The sequence below is a fragment of the Caloenas nicobarica genome, chromosome 13 (genome assembly GCF_036013445.1).
Source record: "Caloenas nicobarica isolate bCalNic1 chromosome 13, bCalNic1.hap1, whole genome shotgun sequence".
In the NCBI taxonomy this organism is placed as follows: domain Eukaryota; kingdom Metazoa; phylum Chordata; class Aves; order Columbiformes; family Columbidae; genus Caloenas; species Caloenas nicobarica.
Window position 1 is genome coordinate 8,393,245 of NC_088257.1, and position 18,185 is coordinate 8,411,429.

At 45.4% G+C, this 18,185-nt stretch overlaps 1 protein-coding gene across 1 annotated transcript in view; it reads left to right on the plus strand.

The window, feature by feature from the left end:
* Nucleotides 1–1,357: 1,357 nt before the first annotated feature.
* RASGEF1C (RasGEF domain family member 1C) overlaps nt 1,358–18,185 on the plus strand; it is a 70,592-nt gene continuing 53,764 nt past the window's right edge. Inside the window, exon 1 of the mRNA XM_065643912.1 lies at nt 1,358–1,438. The gene's annotated coding sequence lies outside the window, so the exon portion shown is untranslated. The remainder of the gene's footprint in view (nt 1,439–18,185) is intronic.

The window sequence follows — 18,185 nt, forward strand, 5'->3', positions numbered from 1 at the left end:
TGGGGAAGCTCACTTGCAACCTGCATTTTGTGTTAACATGTAGGAATGCCCAGCCCCTTAGACACTGCCCAGGCTGATGTATGGAGAGAGGTACAGATGTGCAGGCTGTCTGCTGCTCCCCTCTGCAACCCTGGGCTAGGAGAATTCCCTAATCCTGCTTATCTGAAGTATTTACACTCCTCATAGTACCCAGGTGTCAGCAGACATGGCACGGCTATGTTTCAGCTTTGAGTCATCAGGTGAAAGAAGTCTGGTCTGGGGCCTGTAGTGACTAGAATTCATTACCTTGTGTTGGCTGCTTGTCCTCTGTAAGATGAATTTGTGGGCTTGATCCATTTTCCCCACATACATGCATAAAACGCCCACACATCTGGCTTGTATTAGCGTGTCCTCATTGGCAATTTCTCTAAAGATGAACCAAGCTGAGGAGAACTGGAGTGTTTTAACCAGCTGCAGCTCACCTGGCCCATTGAGAGCACAGGAGCAGCAGAGGAGGGTGCTGATGCCACTCATCCAGCCAGGACATCTTCTGTTGCCATCCTAAAGCGGTGTTGTGCTCCTGTTCAGTAAGATGACCCCTCTCCACTATTTGTGATAACCTTTTACTTGTAAAACCGGTGTGCTTTGTTCTCCCTTCCTACAAGTGGCCCAGTCATTTTGCTTTCTAAGGACATCCACTTTAAGAAATAAGTACGTAAACATTGCCTCTTATTTTCACCTGCTGTGAGCCAAAAGCTTCTACTGAAATCACAGGTCTCGAAATGCGGGGTTCACAGGAGCGGGGTGTGCGGGGGTCTCTCCTGCAGGCTGCGGGTCCCCAGGGCAGGATCCGCTCGTGGTTTCCGCGGGAGGCCGCGGTTCTGCGCTGCCGCGGAGCGGGCGGGAGCGGCCGCGCAGGGGGATTTCGATCAGCACGACTGCCAAAGCCAATTATCAGGAAGAGGACAATATAATTATATTAGGGAACATCTGTACTTCATTAAAAGCCCTCGCGGGGCGGATTCACACCCGGCCACGTTATGCACAAGCGCTTCCAGCCGTTTCTCACCCCACTTCACCGCGCACGGCCGCCGGCGCCACCGCCGCGGGAGCAGCCGGCCCCGCTCCGGCAGCTGTACCGCCCCGGGGCCGCGCCCGGCTCCGAGCCGCGCCGGCCCCCCGAGCGGCTGCACCTGCCCCCGCGGCCGGGCCGCCCCTCCCGCCGCAGCCGGTCCCATCCCGGGCGCGGCGGGCAGGCGGCGCTCTGCGGCCGGACTGCGCGGGGGCTCCGGGGCGGTGCGGCGCGGTCTTCTCTGCTTCTTCCTTCTCCTCCTCCTCCGCGGCGGCGGCGGCGGGCGGCAGATGCGGCGGATCCTGGGGCGGCTCTCGCCCGCAGCGGGCTCCCGTCCCCCCGCCGCCCCTATGGACGGCAGCGGGGGCAGCAGGCGCGTGTAGCTCGGTGAGTTCTGCCGCGGCTGGTCCCGGTCCCGTCCCCTCCCCCAGCACCGTGCCCTCGGGCAGCCCGCACCGCGCTGCCGCAGCCGGAGATGCTGCCTCCCTCTCCCGAGCTCCTCCGGTTCCCTCTCTCCGCGTAAAAATCTCATCCCGCACCCCGGCGCCCCACGCGTGTTGGCGGCAGGAGCCGGGCTGGCGCCGGGGCTGGGCTGCAGGGACCGGCTCGCCGCCCGGCTCTGCCACCTGCTCCCTGCGGCGCGGCTCTGGCTCCAGCTCCGGCTCCCTTCGGGGGCTGCGGGAGCGTCGCCTCTGCGGGCTGGTCCCTCCTGCCGGGATGGGGTTTGGGAGAACGCCTCCCGGTCGTGCCGCGGCGAGCGTCCTGCCTTCCTCTCTGTTGGGGGTCCTGGGCTGAGGGGCTTACAGTTGAGCTCCCACGCATTTGTTTCAGGGTAGGACTTAACCAATATCAATCTTCGAGTTATTTTTTTCAACTAAATTTAATTTAAACTGACTCAGCAGTTGTAAGAAGCTCAGAGAAAAAATGACAGTTTGGGGATTGTTTTCTTTGCCTGGGGTTTAAAGACCTCTCTCTGTATATTCTGTAATGAGTTCTTTTTGTAAAATAGTATTTTTGTGCTTTATTTACTTCTGGAATTTATCAGTCCTCCAAGACAGGCAGGCTTATTAGAGGCTAAAATAATCAGTCCAAGGCACACAGTCAGTGCCCTTGGTCATAACAGGTGCATGTCCTTATGAACAATGAGATGGTTTCAGCATTCAGGTTTATTTGTATGCTCTGCATTTCTGTGACTCTGAAGAAATTGTTATGCTATGTTATGTCAAAGATACACTTACAGCACGAGCGTGTCCATAGTACCTAATTAACAGGACATGGGAGCAGCTGCACAGACCCACAGTGGTGGCTTTAATACCCAGGGTATTCCTGGGCAACACCCTATAACTAGGGGTGTTTTAGTGGCTTACGTGAGGATCCACACTGGGCACTGGTTCTTCATCAGTGCTCTGGTACAGCACGTAACACCAGGAGATGAGGAAGAGTGCAGAGGAGAAACCATTTGTGTCCTGATTGTATTCTCTAGATTTGATGGTCCTTTAATACCGTTTTCTGAGTGGGGTGGTGGTGGCACATCTTATGTTGTTACTGAAACCTAAAATACTGACACTTAAATTCCGCAACAGAAATTTCCTGGGCAGGTATTTCATAGAGAAAAAGACTGTTATTGTTTTAGTAGCTTCATGGGATCCTTATTTAAGGCAAAAATTCAGTGTGACACCATATTGGTAATTGGCTCAATGGGAGTCATTCAGGGTTTAGAGCTGTAGTTCAGAAGGAAATTAGACTAGAATTTAATTATTGTTCTCAAGTCAATATAGCACAAAAGGTGTATTCCAGCAGTCCTTACCGGGGCACAGCTCCTGCTGCGGGATGCCTGTGCTCTGTGGTGCAGCCAATGCCACCTTCTTGGAAGTGTCCCTGCCTTCCTGAGCTCTGCTCTGTGCTCTGCTTTCCAGGACTCTTTAAATGTCACTTATTTTGTTAGGGAGAGGAAGAGGAGTGGACTGCCTATGTAGGATGGGGAAGGATGACTGGGTAAAGGAGTGCAGATGAGGACTGCATTCATGTGTTATCCTCCAGTTCATTATAGATTACAACAAAGAAACGATGGAGCAAAGGAGGAGTCAAAGTGCTAGCCAGGGGAAAGTGTCTGGCAATGAAGTCTACTAGAGCTGTGCTCCTGGGCAGTATTAGTGGAGGCACAGGACAAAGTAAAGGCACCAGAGATGTCTAAGAGGTCTTAGCTTATTGTCAGAGATGCTCTGAGACTGTACAGGCTTGGAGCAGTGAACTTCGTGGTGTTCTGTAGTACCTACAAACCTTGGGACAGCAAAGTATTTTGCAAAGGAGGCAGAGAAACAAAAATGACAGTTCTACTGCCGTGTTAACTTCCTTGGACTTCTTACAGCCTCACCCAGCAATGTAATTCCATCCCTCATGGTTCTTGGTTTATGGGGAAGGTAGGAATATGTTTCTCCCTCCTCTGAAGCACAACGTTTTGTGTAGTTCTAATTCAGCCAACCAAGGAAGATAATTACCTTGTTAACCCTTTGTAAGATGTGACTGATACAGCTCCCTCTAGTTTGTGAAGTTAAAAGTGGTGTGTACTGCTAAAATACAGCACATTTCCTAAAAAGCTGTTAGTTGAGGAGAGAACGTTTCTTTTATACCATCAAGTTGACTTCATCTAATGATGTTCAATTTAAAGGATTTAAAGTGTTATTTATTGAAATTTGGGGACAATAATTTAAAGGATTCTTTAAAAATCCTCAGAAGTAATTAGTAGCCTTGTTTAGCATCTTGGGCAATTTACGCTGGTGATAGAGTGATTTGTCCTTTTCACATCACTGGCGAAGCGTGATGTTGCTGTGAGCAAGCTGGATAAGGTTTATGGGTCTGCTAAAGAAATCGAGCTCTGGATAGTGGTCCTTTAATTGCCTGAGGCTTTTCTCGCCATACATGCTTGTTTAACAGAGTTTTGAAAATCATCTCTAGAAGCCAGTTATTTGTTTATGCTGCAGATGCTGATCTGGTCAGGGATACGTCCACGCTGCAGTGACCACGTGGAGCTCGGTGCACCCCAGTGCTGCAGGTACCTGCTCTTGCCGTGCTGAGGAGCTGCAAAAGAAGCGTTGGATCCTTGCTTTGCTGCCTTGTGCACCTGCAGGAAACGAGTCAAAGAGGGACTGATGCAAGAGCAGGGACTTCTGGACACCCCAGCCAGCGAGTATAGGAGACTTGTTGCACCAGGCCGTTACCTAGGCCAGGAGATCAGCAGGATGTAAAAACAAGTTAGAAGTTTCAGATACCTAAAATGTGTGTGCAGTTTGTGTTTAAAATGAACAGGGTGTTAAGGCGGGGGGTGTCTAAAGCCTTTTGCATGGTGTTTAAGTTGTTCTCTGATGCATAGAGTTAGGAGAAGATGCTTTCTGGGTGCCACTGATGGCCACTGCAATGCACATAGTGTTTGTGAGGTCTGAGCAGCAGTGCCTGTCTGCTGAGGAAGACCTATTCTCTCACCATAGACAGTTAATAAATGAAGGAATTAATAGTAGCAGATGAATTCATAATCATAAGTTTAAACCTCTGTGATGAGTTCCGTAGTAAACTTTTTATTTTTTTTTTCCTCATTTCCTTGCTCAAGGTCTGCTCTGCCTGTGGAATAGTAGTTTAAATGCTCTGAGGTGCTGCTTTCTAGTAGCATCGCATTGCTTACATTAGAAATGTTTTGTCTAAGCAAACTCACTCCGGACATTTTCTCACCTGCAGGTTTCTTCAGGGATGCAGAAGCTTAGCAGGTGTGTAGCAAAGGCCTTTCCTTGGTGGTCAAATGTTTGCTCGTGTCCTAAATATAACTTCTGGGAAATTGTGTTTGTTTTGGAGCTAGGGAACACTTGTTTCTTTTATGCTCTTCATAGATGTAGAGGATTTAAGCATATGATTAACATTAAACATGTGAATATTCTCCCTGGACTCATTTTTTGGATCAAAGGCGGAGTGTTCAGTATGTTGAGAGGATGGAGCCCACAACCACTAAATGCAGGGAGCCGATCTGCCGCTATGCTTGTCTAAAAAGAATATATGATATGAGTACTTTGGATTTATGTCTGTCTGTGCCCCAAATCCCTTTGCTAACTGCTGTCTTGATGTTTCTTATCTACAAAGTGCTTACAAGCATTAACAAACCTTCATGATGCTGCTGAGATGTGTTGTTATCCCCGTTTTCCAGAAGGAGATGCTGAGAGGGTTTCATGATCTGCCAAGACCACTGTGGGTTATGGACAAAGCCGGGCATTGAATTTCCAGCCTTTAATTCCCAGCCCTGGAAGGCAGGGGCAGCAGCACAGCTCTCTGGCAATACTTGGTTAACCATTGCTATCTTTCCACTGATCAGAATGTTCCCCAGATTTCCATTCCAACACAAAGGCTTCTCATATCATCTACTGGATCAGACTTCAATCCAAAATGTGGTCTGTGTGCAGAGTGAGCACTGGCCTGGGGAAGGAAAGAATCTCAGAAAATTTTGTATCTGTCCTGGCTCTCGGTCTGGCTGGATGTTGCAAGGAGAGCTGCTGTCTGAAGACTCTTGTAACCTGAATGGTTGCAGCTTAGAGAAGGGGGGATTTTTCCATCTTCTCTCCTGTAAGTCTAGTGATTCTTGATTTCTCGCTGATTTAAAAATACTCAGAATGCCTCTGTAGGGCAGAGAGCCTGAGTCCATGCGGATAAATATAGACAAACTAGGTGTGAGTGTGCCTGTGAGCTGGCAGATGAATCAGTTTCCAAATCTGAAGTTTGCCTAGTGTCACTTTTGGCTCTGAAGTGTGTTTTGTTTTGTTTTCTTCCTGGTTTAATTGTGCTTCGTTTCCTTAATTTTGAAGAATTTCTCAAAAAAGAACAGGCAAACTCCAAACGTGGAGGAACGTGCTTTGTACTGGTCTGGTACCTGGGCAACGTGGCGCTGCAAGGTGGCTGCAGCCTCCCTGGCTGCTCTGCCCTTTGCCAACAGGACTGTCCTGCACCGCTGCAGGATGCCAGGTCTGGGGAAGCTGCAGTGGCCCCGCAGGCTCCTGCCGGATCCAACAGCCGTGACAAAGGCAAGCTTCTGTGTGTTTTGAAGTTTTCCTTTTGGACACGCGATCTGTAAAAATCCAGTGTTGTGTGGTATGAGGCAAGTGACAAATGTGCAACAGTTCTTGAGTTTCCTGCAGGATAGATGTCTGGTGTACCTGCGTGTACAAACATGCGTGAGGGACAGACAAGCCTTAATTGGGAATTTACTGCCATTACATGCTTTATGAATGAACCACAACCATCCTGAGCTTTCATGTGTCTGCAATGCCATCTTTCCCTCTTTCCTTTTCTTCCTCCGTAGGGAACCTGTGTTCTTCTGAACTAACATTCCTGTCCATAAATGACCCAATCAGTCTTCACCACCACTCGTTAGATCAGAAACTTCATTAGTTAATAGCAGTGCTGGTCTTCCTTTTTGTCCCTACTACAGCTAAGCTCATGGCATTTACAGACAGGCTTGTCAGTCATTCATATTCTTTTTATTCTTCATCTTTGGCTTCAAAAGAGAAGGCCTTTCATCTTTTGCCTTGCTTTGTTTTTTAGAAGCAGCCAAGTTTGACTGGAGGAAAAAAGAAACAAAAAAACCCCATTTCTCTTCTGCTTTCTTATAAGCTTGCAAGCAGTCTCCCCTGCTGACTTTGTGCTTTCACAGTAGACAAACATTGACTCTGTGGAACCACAGTATACAGCTGGTTTGGTGAGGGGTTTTTTTTGTTTTGTTGTTGGGTGGGGGGTTTTTGGGTGGGGTTTTTTTGTTTGTTTGTTTTGTTTGTTTGGGGTTTTTTTAATTCGTTTACCTTTTTGAGTATGCCTCAGCAGCTTGACAGGATTAATTAGCAGCAACTGTCTATTTTGCTGAAATTCTCATTCTTTCCACAATTTTTCCATTGGGTTTATTGTATAATACCTAAAGTCAAGTTGGTGTAAAGAGTACATAAACACGTCTAAACTCAGAAAAAATGTGAAGGATTTCTCTGGTCTGGAGCCTAGAAGATTTCTGTGATTGGTGCATCGATTCTTGTTCTTTTGTTTAAAAGAAATCAAAATGCTGGCACCCAGGGATGTGTTTTAACTCTACCTACCTGGAATGAAATGTGAATGGGCAAGTACAATAATAAACTGTGTTCCTCGGTGGTGGGAGGCTTTCTTTTCACCACTAAATGCTCACTACTTATAAGCGATCAGATCTGAAGCCTTTGCTAACCTGCAATGCCAACTAAAAGGAAGATACAGAGGCACAGCACCTGATCTCTGTGATCATGTAGAATCTCACAGCTTGTTTCTGAAGAGCAGGACCAAAAGCAAAAAACTTCTGGCCTGTGTTTTTGTTTTGGTATAAAAATCACTTGAGGTTCATTGAATCCTTTTTTGAACATGCCAGTAGTTCATATCCATTCTGCTCATGTTTCCTCACTCCTAGCTCTGATGCAGTGCATATTACAGTGTGATTATTAACTGTGATTACCATGTTTTTGACCTATTTAAAAGTCTCTGGCTGTGAAATTCCAAAGATTCTAATTTAAGCTATAAACCAGATTATTAATGTGCCATCCCTTACACATTTCATGGCTCATTTCCTGATTACGGCAATTTTGAACGTGCACATTTAGTCTGTTCGAATGCATGTGTATAAACATCATATACTGTGTACAGTCTGGTCATCTGGGCTTGTGGGCTCATGTTCCACATATCTTCCATGATTTAAAGCAGATAGAAGAGAAATCCATAAGTTTCCCTTCCTGCAATCTAACAGCTGGAGCTGCTGCAAGTCCAGGGGTTTTAGTAGTTGGGAGATGTTTGGGGGTCTCTAACGTGGCCCCCACTGTCACCCTGTCACAGACATAGCGGGATCCTCTGTGCTTTTCTCAAAGGTCGGTGTAAGGTACAATATCTATTGGCAGAAAGAGGGGCAGGGAGAGTGGGAAGCAAAGTGAAAGACAGGTAGAGGAGTTCATTTGGCTTATTGACTTGTTCTTTCGGGTCATGGCACAAGATTAGAGTTCTGATCTGACAGAACCAAGTAGTTCTGTGCTGGAGTTGGTTTTGGTTTTGTTTGGGGTTGTTAGGTTTTGGTCCTTGTGGTTTTTTTGGTTTTTAATCAGTTTGTCATTTTAATAATGGTTACTCCATGAATCACATCCAACACAACCAAGTCAGGAAACAAGCAAGGTTTGGAAGATCAGGGCTTGAATGCTCTTTACTTTGCTCTCTTTAAAATATATTGTCATGATAAATCAACATGTATATTAAACCTGTAATCTTGCAGATAATTTAAATAGTTGAATAATTTGGAGTATGTGAGTAGTTCTTCAGAAGTCAGTAGGGACTGTATCTGAACCTCAGTGTTTGTAGATGAAGGCTGTTGGCTATTTGGGGAAGAGACCTCTTCTGACTGCCTTGTGGAATACTTGGTCCTCCATGAGCCGTCCGACACGGATGTCTGCTTCCACGGGAGATCAGCAGGGATTTTATACACGTTCGAGATTGCAGGTGGGATCCTCCTCTTTCAGGATATGGGGGAGAACTTCAGCACGGCTGAGCTGCTGATGCCTCATGCACACAATATGTGAGAGGTGACAACCAGGCAACAGGCCATGGTATTTGTCCCTGCAAAGGAGCAGCGTCCCCTTGGCATTTTCAGTCCTCTTTCATGGCTGCTCCTGTGCCAAGAGCTGGAGGAGAGATTTCTGTTCTGCTCAGCGCCTGTGGAGGCTGCCAGCTCAACCCTTGTCTACTCATTCTGTGCACCGAGGACAGGATTTGTGCCTTTGTTCTGGCATGTGTGTATGTTAAACAGCATTTCAGATGTTCAGTGTGTGTTTTTTTTAAAGCACCCACAATACAAACTTTATAATGGTAGAGTTGCTGCCGTTTGTTACTCAGTTGCTGGAGATAACTTGGATCCTTTGGATCCTTCTGTCCGTCTCAAATGAGAAGTTGGTTGGGAGGCTGGCTAAGCCCTGGTAGAAGATATTATTATGTAGCATACACAGCTGGGAGAGCATCAGCTTCTTGTTTGCAGTCATCTTATTTCTTAATGTGGTGTAGTAAATTATAAATGTACACAAACACCTACGGAGCAGTTCATTCATAACCTGCCAGACTGCAGTGTGTATTTGGAAATTGCTGTTTTGCGGTTTGTTTTTGTTGTCTAGGATAACTTCATTAACTGATACTAGGCATTTCTTAAAAATAAATGGATCACGTGAGCACCGTGTGTCCATTATTGATTTTTGCTAATAAAAACTTGGTCTTTGTTTCATTCCTTGAAAGACCTTCTGTGCAACAACCTTTTTGTTCTTTATGACACAGTTATTGGCTGTTACTAGGTAGTTTCAGGAAGGTCATTATTTACAAATTGGTGTGCTGTGGGGCTTGGAAGCACATGCCACCATGTCATAAAGGCCTACAGAAATATTTGAGAGTAGAGATTCTTAGGAAGATGTGAAAGGGGTTTGTATAAATAGAGATGGTTACGACTAAGTTCCTCTGGTGGCATTACTCATATGCCTCTCTTCTGAGGTATAGCAGTGCTAACAGCTATGCAGTTTGTGTATTAAAGCAAGTATCTTCCCAAGTGGAACCACAAATGACAGCAGAATTATGATTAAAGTGTGGTCAGTACTGATGGTGAGCCCAGCATAAAATACACGTCTGGCTGCGGTTAGGAGAATGTGCCCATCTAATAAGCAGCTTAACTTGGCGCATTACTGTGAAATAGAAAGAAGCATGAAATATGCGATATGAATAGTAGGCTGGATTTCCCTGTCACTTTATATTTAAGTTCCAGGAGCTGCCCTGGCTTTGTCAGGGTTACTTCTGAATTACGCCCACAGGAATCAGCAGTATAATTGAAATTGTGTTGTAACCCCAGATTTGGAGTTTTCATATCAGACAAAATACAGCCAGTAAGACTAATTGATCCAGATGTTTTATTTTTCTTGATCAGATGCTAACTGCTACAACTTCATTCAACCTCGTTAATGAGGAAGGAACAACATCTATTTTCTTTAATGTTGGACTAGGCCATTAAAGGCCAATTTCAGCAGAGATATTAGCAAAGACTAAGGCTTGATCCACAGTGTTTTGCAGTCAATAAATCAGCAATTGTTATCTACACAATAGCAGGTCTAGCAGGGGTTTGAGCGTCTCTGAGAGTGCTTGTCTGGAGTATTGCTTCTTAAAGTTTTCTGAAATCAGTTAAATTGAGATAAATCCAACGATTTGTTCATGTCCATTGGAATAGACCGGCCTGCTGTGCTTGGGTAGGCGAAATCAGGAGCTTTTCCCCACGGGCTGTAAATAGTCGTCTGAATGTTTGTGTTTTAAAGGAGATGTTCAACCAACCACTGAAACAGTATATCCAAACTGCTTTAAATCACTTCCTCATTGTTTCTGTTACAGGTAGCCAGGTTTTACTTCCTGTGGGCTTTTACGTGCATGAAGTTTCTTTTTAATATTGTCGTGTCTCTCTCAGCTCTCCTCCCAGCAGGATTCTTCTCCTTCACAAGCCACATCCAAATATCTCAGTGGTATGTTGTGGAAAGAAAAGCCTATTGTATAAGGCTATACGTATGGGTGTTTCAGCAAGTAGCACAAGAAATCTGAGGTTCTGTGTTGCACACCTTCTATCTTGATGTTTTGACAAGCCCCCTTTAAAGACTCTTACGGCAAGTGATTTTTATGAGCACATGTGGAGAGGAATGTGTAAAGTGCTTGAGATGGTAGGGACTGCAAAGATGCATGACAACTGCTTTGTGTAAGATGAACTGTGTTCTGAGGAACAAATGGTGCATTGGGATGACAAATGGAGCAGTGGAGGTGCAGCTGGGCTGCACGGGCTGTTCGATAGCGGAGCTACCGTCGAGCAGCTCGATGAGAGACTTCTGCAGTGCTGAGAATAACAAAAATGCATTTGCTTTCAGCAGATAAAAGGATTTTGTATGCTGGTCGATATTACCAATTTCTTGTTAGCTTTGAACTTTCTTGTAAATTAATTATATAATTCTCATTGATTTAATTAATCGGGTTCCAGGGTCTTGATTTGCAGTTTTCTGGCAGTGGCTTTAGGACTAGAAGATTTTTAGGCAAATAAATAGTCCGTATTTTCTCACTTGCTGGGTGGGGTGTTTGGTGAATATTAGTGCATTTATCAAGGCGTCTTTCCATGTTAGAGACAGACCGCTATCCACTTTTGATAGACGGAAACAGAAGGACAGTGAGATTATGGGACTTGTCTAGAGGCTGCTGTGTGATGCAGCAGAGCACGGGAGTTAAGTGCTGGCACCCTAAAAGCCACACCGGTCCTCTGAATCTGGCATTGCTCTTCCTTTGGGCTATATTGTGCCTTTGTCCACACAAATCTGGCACTGATTCGTGCTCCATGCTCCCAAAGGCAGGCGGAGAAGGGAGGGGGCTGACCTCTCCCATCAGTGCCTTGGGGCTCTTTGTGACCTGGAGAGCAGATGCCATTCAGTTGCAAAGGGAAAAAGAGATCAGCTCCCCATCTTCTAGCATGGTGACTGCAGACCTTCCTCTGGAGCTTGAAGACAAATTGTAGTTTCCTGTTGCACAGGCTTGGGAAAGCCAATGAACATGAGCGTGCAAATGGTTTTCCAGCGTCTGAATAAAGCGCACAGCAAGGAACCTGGTGTGCACTCCCCTCCATGCGGTTTGCATGCTGCCTGGGGATCCAGGGAGCTGGCACTGGTGTCATTTGGAAAAGTGGATCTGGACTGAAGGTGGGAGCCAACCAGGGGTGTCCCAGAGGGATGGAGAGCTGAACCAAACCAGAAATAGTAGAGAAAGTAGTGAAAACTGACTGCTTCAGATTAGCAGGCCTTGCTCTTAAACTGCTTCCCAGGGGAGAAGTGTTTGGCCAGAGCCATGAATGTGGACACTGCACCTGCCCGGCCGATTCAGTGGGGAAACACTCCCTGGCCGAGCTGGGGGCCAAAGTCCCGGCCTGCAGAGCTGTGCTGGGACAGACTGGGGCAGTTGTCCTGCACAAGGGATGGAAGCGCAGATGGCCTCTTCCCTTTTTGTACCTGCCAAAGGAATGCTGCGGGTCCAAGGCACAGCTCAGCGCCCAGTTCCCTGTATTGGCTTGTGACAGCAGGGAGCGAGGCCAAGGTCCTCCTTTATCAATAGTCCAGCTTTAAAAAGGAAAAACCCCAAACCCCACCAGCTTGGCTTATCTCCCTGCTGTGAACAAACACTATTTGATTCACAAGAAACTGTGTGTAGGTCCTTCTGCATTCTATGAGCACTTAATTTTGAAAAGCTTGTTTGTAGTAGACTAGAAGAGGGTTGGGTTTGCTACTGGCAGTGCAAGAGATCTTTTTGCAAAGATATGTGCTAATATGGAGCATCAGTAGAAATGCAAGCAGTCTTTAGTCTGGAATATTATAAAGCAAAGGCAGAATACCAGAAAACATAAGAAAACAAGAAAAGAAAAAGGTAATTTGAAGCAGCATCACCTTGGTATGGCCTTCAAAGGGTGTAATTGGTGTCAGTGGGCAAAACACAAGTGCAAAGATGTGAGGTTTTGGTACCTCACCAGCTTGGACTGGGAGCACTGAAGTGATTCCTGCTGTTGGCACCGTGAGGAGCCGGTGTTGGGTTTCTTGGCTTTCCACCTGATGAGAGGCGACCTGTGCTTGCATCGCATTGCCCTGATTAGCGTTGGTTTCTCTTTCTTGAGTTTGAATGTGTGTTGGCTTTCCTCAGTAGATCAAGAAGGAATTAATGCTGCATTCTACTTAATTGTTCATCAACAGCTAAAATCATGACAAAACTGCTCCACTCCAATTAGTAAAGCAGCAATTAGGAAGACTTAATTGACTCAGACATCTGAAGTCACACTGCTTTCTGGGCCTGGGAATGCCATAGCAGACCAGCACGTGCAGCTGACTTTGCTTACTTAGCTTTAGACCTGCACCAATGAGCAGAATCACTAGTTTCTTCATTTAGAAGTATTTGACCTTAAATATAAACACATATCGAGGACATGAGTTTTAAATCATCAACACTTGTGTTTCAAGACTCAGTCAATATCTGGATTTTATTTTTATGTATTTTCTTCTTATGTCTACTAATTACTGTGTCGAGTAACTAGTTTAGCAAGACCAGCTTAAAAAAGAAATGACGCTAAAATCTTGGGAAGAAGAGAATGTGTTTTTTCTACAACAGGACCAGAGGAATTTGTAGCCATGAGTTAGATATGGAAACCCTCTGACCCTCCCTCCATTGGTATTTTTTTCATAAGAACAAAGATGCTGTCAGCATAAGTCACCATTTCACCAAAATGGTCATTTACCTTTCATAACAAATAATAAAGAGCATTATAAATATTCTCCATATGCTGCTACTGGATTGTATTAGTGAAATATGTCAGTGTTTGTGGCATGTGCAGCCCCATGTTTTATGACACCACTTGAAAAATGTGAGTTATTTGGAAGATGGTGACAAGACTATTTGACGTATCTGTGTCTTAAACAGAGCATTTCCTAGTGTATAGTGGAGAGAGAAAAGCAAGTGCGTGACCAAGCGTCTCCAGCGCCGGGGCAGCTGACTCCAGCCCAGTTGCTACTCAGGAGGTGGCTGTGGGGCTTTCCAGTTGCTGGGTTTGTTTTCCAGTGCAACCTGTGCCTTTGCTGGGACTAAGTGCTCACAGGGACCAAGCAGGTGGCTACATAGATCTTTTCTGCATGGCTTCTAGTGATTTGAAAGCAGGTTTTTTGACAGCTTGTGGTATTGGGTCTCTACTACACCTATGTGTTTCCCTTCCACGGCTTTACTGAGCTTCTTGGATTATGTGAATGTTGCTAAGGCTTACCTCTGAAGCAACTTAGAATTTCACCTGACAGCGTTGGCTGGAGCAGAGTGAACTCGTGTTCATCTGATGCTTCACATACCTGAATGCAGCTGTTTGTGTTGGTGACGAGAGCTGGGTTTTTCTGAGCCAGAAGAGCAAGGGTGGTTGGGAGCAATGGGTTTGGATTTGGGTCATGAGAGTACACAATGAGCAGCTGAGAACGTCACCCCAGCCGCCCGTTCCTCTGAAGCAGTTGTGCTCTGCCTTCCCCATCCATACAGCAACGGGGATGGTCGATATTATAGTAAAGACCAAGGAAGAAGCAGCTTCTGCCTGTGTCTTTTTATGATTATATCTACTCCTTGAGCCCTCACTGTATTATCTCCTTAAATCTGTGCACCTGACAATTTTGCTTTAGCACAGTTGAATGTGTTACTGTCCTGGGTCACAAAAGAAAAGCTTGCACTCGCGAGCCTGCCGCAGGCTCCCTGGGAGGATTTGGAGTAAGTCTCCCGATGTGCAACTGCCCACTTCAATTCTCCCTTTTCTCGTAGCTCTTTTTGAAGAGTGAACTGTTGTGAGGAGAAGTTGCTGTATGCAAATTTGAGATGAAGCCTCCTGTCTTTCCAGCATTTTCTATTTACGTTGCCCAAAAAGCAGTCGTAGTTTTGGAGATTTGGACTCTGACTACATAGATGCCATGGCTGAGGGCTGGGAGTGTTGATGCACGGCATCTCCAGGTACAGCGTTCACGGAACAGCAGGTGATGGGATCGACAAAACCTGTGGGCAGAGGATTTGTACTGCAGGCACAGTTAATGTGCCTTTTGGTTAATGAATATTGAACTTTTCCTGTCTAACAGCAAGTTGTGTCCTGCTCTGCAAATGAGCATCTTTGTGAGAGGCTGAGCTGCAGACAGGGGGTCTGCTTGTGAATTCATCAGTTCGTGTGTGGGTGATGAGTACGCTCTGCTGGTCACCCAACAGTTGGTCTCATGCAATATGATTTTTTTTTTTTTTAGTTGTTTGGTTGTAATTATTTTCCTCCAGAAATCTAGGAGTCTTTACTCAGTGCTGGATGCTTTTCTCTAGCTGCTCGCATTGCATTTTGTACGTGACAATACCCTCCCTCAGAAAGAATTGATGTAATAAATTTGTGCACGCAGCAGTCTCTAAATTCAGCTGTGTTTGTGGCAGGAGTTCCAAAGGGCACATACATCTCAGAAACATTGTGACTGCTGCGTGAAATGGTAATTTTAATGCATGGAAGATCAGCTTCTGATTTATTTTATTAGTGCAGATGAAAATTATGATGATGGTTCAAGTAGGGCATAAAATAAATATCTCTAATCTTATTCCATGAGAAATACTAACTTCAAATTCTGTATTTCTTTTCTTTTCCAAACCACTGTGAAATGCTTAGTATGTGACTTGAGCATCTGTTCTATTAATATCATGTTTATGTAGGAAGGTTTCTCATTTTCTTTTTTCATGCTCGTAATAGGAAAATAATATTTTCATTTTGGTAGTGTTCTGTGCAACACAGAAGTTCCAGTTCCTTTGATCAGGTAAAAGTCTCAATTTTTAACCAGAGCACAGAAATATGCATTTATCCCAGTGGAGAAAAGCACATTAGGAAATGCTTTCCTAAACAGGACACTGCAGGCAACTTCAATTTAAAAACCACCCAGACTGAGAAGTCAAACATTTGCTACCAGCCAGAATACCCAGGCAGTCAGGGTTTGTGGAAGAGATTATTTCTACTCTTGTTTTCCTTTTATCACCTACAGGTGAGAACCAATATGGTCCTGAAGGCTTCACAGATATACAAGTAGCTTCTTGCAAGGTTGACTGTAAATTGAGATTCTGGGGAAGATCCAGGTGCTTGAGTCTCCGCTCATTTCCCCAGCTGTTTTGGCACAAACTGCGGTGAGGATAAGCCCTCTGCAGACTTCAGCCATATCCTGTCTGTGACAGGTTAATCTGCCGCCCACGTCCACACCTCGGGGTGGTTGACAGCATGAAACCAGGCCTGGAAATGGAAAGTAGGGCTCCTCCCTACTGCCATCTCAGGGGTGGCATGTTATAGGAGATCAGGGACATGACGTGTTCTGGCTGCTGTAGCATACCTGTCTGCTGTCCTGCTGCTCTGCACTCCTGGTCATTCTGTCAGTGTGCAAAATCTGTGTTAACTGGTGCAGATCACTGAAGAAAAAGTGATGCTTCTCATAGCATGGCTCAGCAGTCCTGCTCTGAACTAGCAAAACACACATGGATAAGTGGAGTTGTAACTAATGCTAGGTGTTTTCATCCCTGGATAAGTCAGCAAAAACATGGTTATAGGCAAGCCAGGACTTTGTATCTTCATATGAGAAGATGAATGTGTGGTTCTGTGACATGGTCCTCTCTCTGACCGCTGCTGTAAGAGCACTGGGCAACAGTGATGTTTCCATGGGGTTAATTGGTAGCCTAAATAGCATTGTGGGAAAATAGTAGAGGGCCTTAAAGAGATTCTTAAAGGATTCAAATATCGCTTAGAGTATTAACAGAAGATGCAGATGTAGATTTGTGCATACATGTGTGCATTTGGCAATGCAAAGTCTTTCAATTGGAAATCATTGGTACAGAAATACAGTTAAGGTTTCAAATGGATTTAGTTCAAACAGCCATAGGGAAAAGCAAGGTTATTAAAGCAGTAAAAAGATGTACTGCGAGGCATTCACTTCTATGTCAATATATTGATTATACTGAAAGTGGAGTATGAGTGTGCATAGTTGGGTCCTCTGGTAAGAAAAGGAAATTTACTTTTGGCAATGGGAAAAATCACTGAAAGTGCTCTAAGAAATTAATAGTGATGCCTCTTTCTGAAGGTTTAGAAAGGGTTCTTGTGAGTTTTGCTCTGTGTTCCACTAAATCGAGACTGTCCTCTGTGGAAACAGCTAGGCACAGACTAAAGATGAAGAAATCAGTGTGGTCTAAGAATCCACAGGTATAAGAGAAGGAAAGTAATGACTTGAAAATATTTATAAAGGCAAGGAATTTTAAACTGCTAGAGTGACACTTCTGTTGTGAATAATTTGCCATAATGAAAGTCGAGAGTTTGGCATCCTGGTGAGTTGACTTTGGCTGTTTGCAGTGGGAGAGCTCAGAGGGATGCTCTTGAGGAGGTAAGGTTGATGCTTATTATTTTAGAGAATAACTTGAATAGTCTTTCTGCATCAGTAGCACACAGTCTGCTAAGAATTATCATCTGCTGGCCTGGGGAATGGACGCCTGGAGCATGTGGTCAAGATGGTGTCTATCGCAAATGACTTACCTGCCTGGGAGCCCGCTGTGTGCATCACTGGTGAACATCCCTTCATCGGGGCTGAGGGCCCTGCTGGTGTAAAGCTTTTTGTAGGCAAGGTTTTGGGATGAATTTGGAGGAGGTGGCTTTGGAAGTGTTACAGGTTGAGCTGGTGAAGAGTCCTCACAAACCACAGTGGTATTGTGACTGGTCTCTCTACTGTTGACTTTCAATGACATCCCTGCCATCTCTCAGCGGGTTTAGGGCGTTGGGCACTGGGGGACAGTGATGGAAAGCTGTCATGTCTATGTCCTCCATGGGAATTGGGTGCACGGATCCCTTTTGTGGTCTCCACCACTATCTTGCACTCAAGCTGTGCCCTGACCCACTTGATGATAATATGGACTTCTGCATAGCGCTAAGGGTGCTCACCCCGTCCGTACCCTGCAATGTGGCATGGTGCCTGTATGCTTAAGCTAACTCCAGGCAAGCCATCTCACACCGTGGTTTACTCTTTAAATACAAGTGCACAGTGGTCCCAGAGAGCTGAGACAGGCTGAGAGACGTGGTGTCCGCGTGGTGTAGTGCAGGGTACAGAGCCAGTTCACGACTGTATACCACGCATGCCCTGAGGGTCCTATATTCACAAGAGGCAGCTCATCCCTCTGTCTCCTGAGCTTTTGTATAAACCAATATGCCCAGCTACTGTGTTTTCTTTGGCTACTAAGTGCTAAATCTTTGACTGCACTAATTCCTTTAGGAACTGTTAGTATATTTAAGGGTTGCTTGGTCTCCACTTGCAAATACATTGCTTGTATTCCTGGATGAAGATATTCTTGGAATACTTATTTTAGTGTGAGCTCTCCAGTGGCCAATCTTTTATTCCAGAATAATGGGCCTTTGTCCAATTTAGCATAATGTACTTTGGAAGTGGAAGTCTGTAGTTTGTTGCGCAGGAAACGCACCCATTTACTAAATCTCATTAATTAACTGGCACCT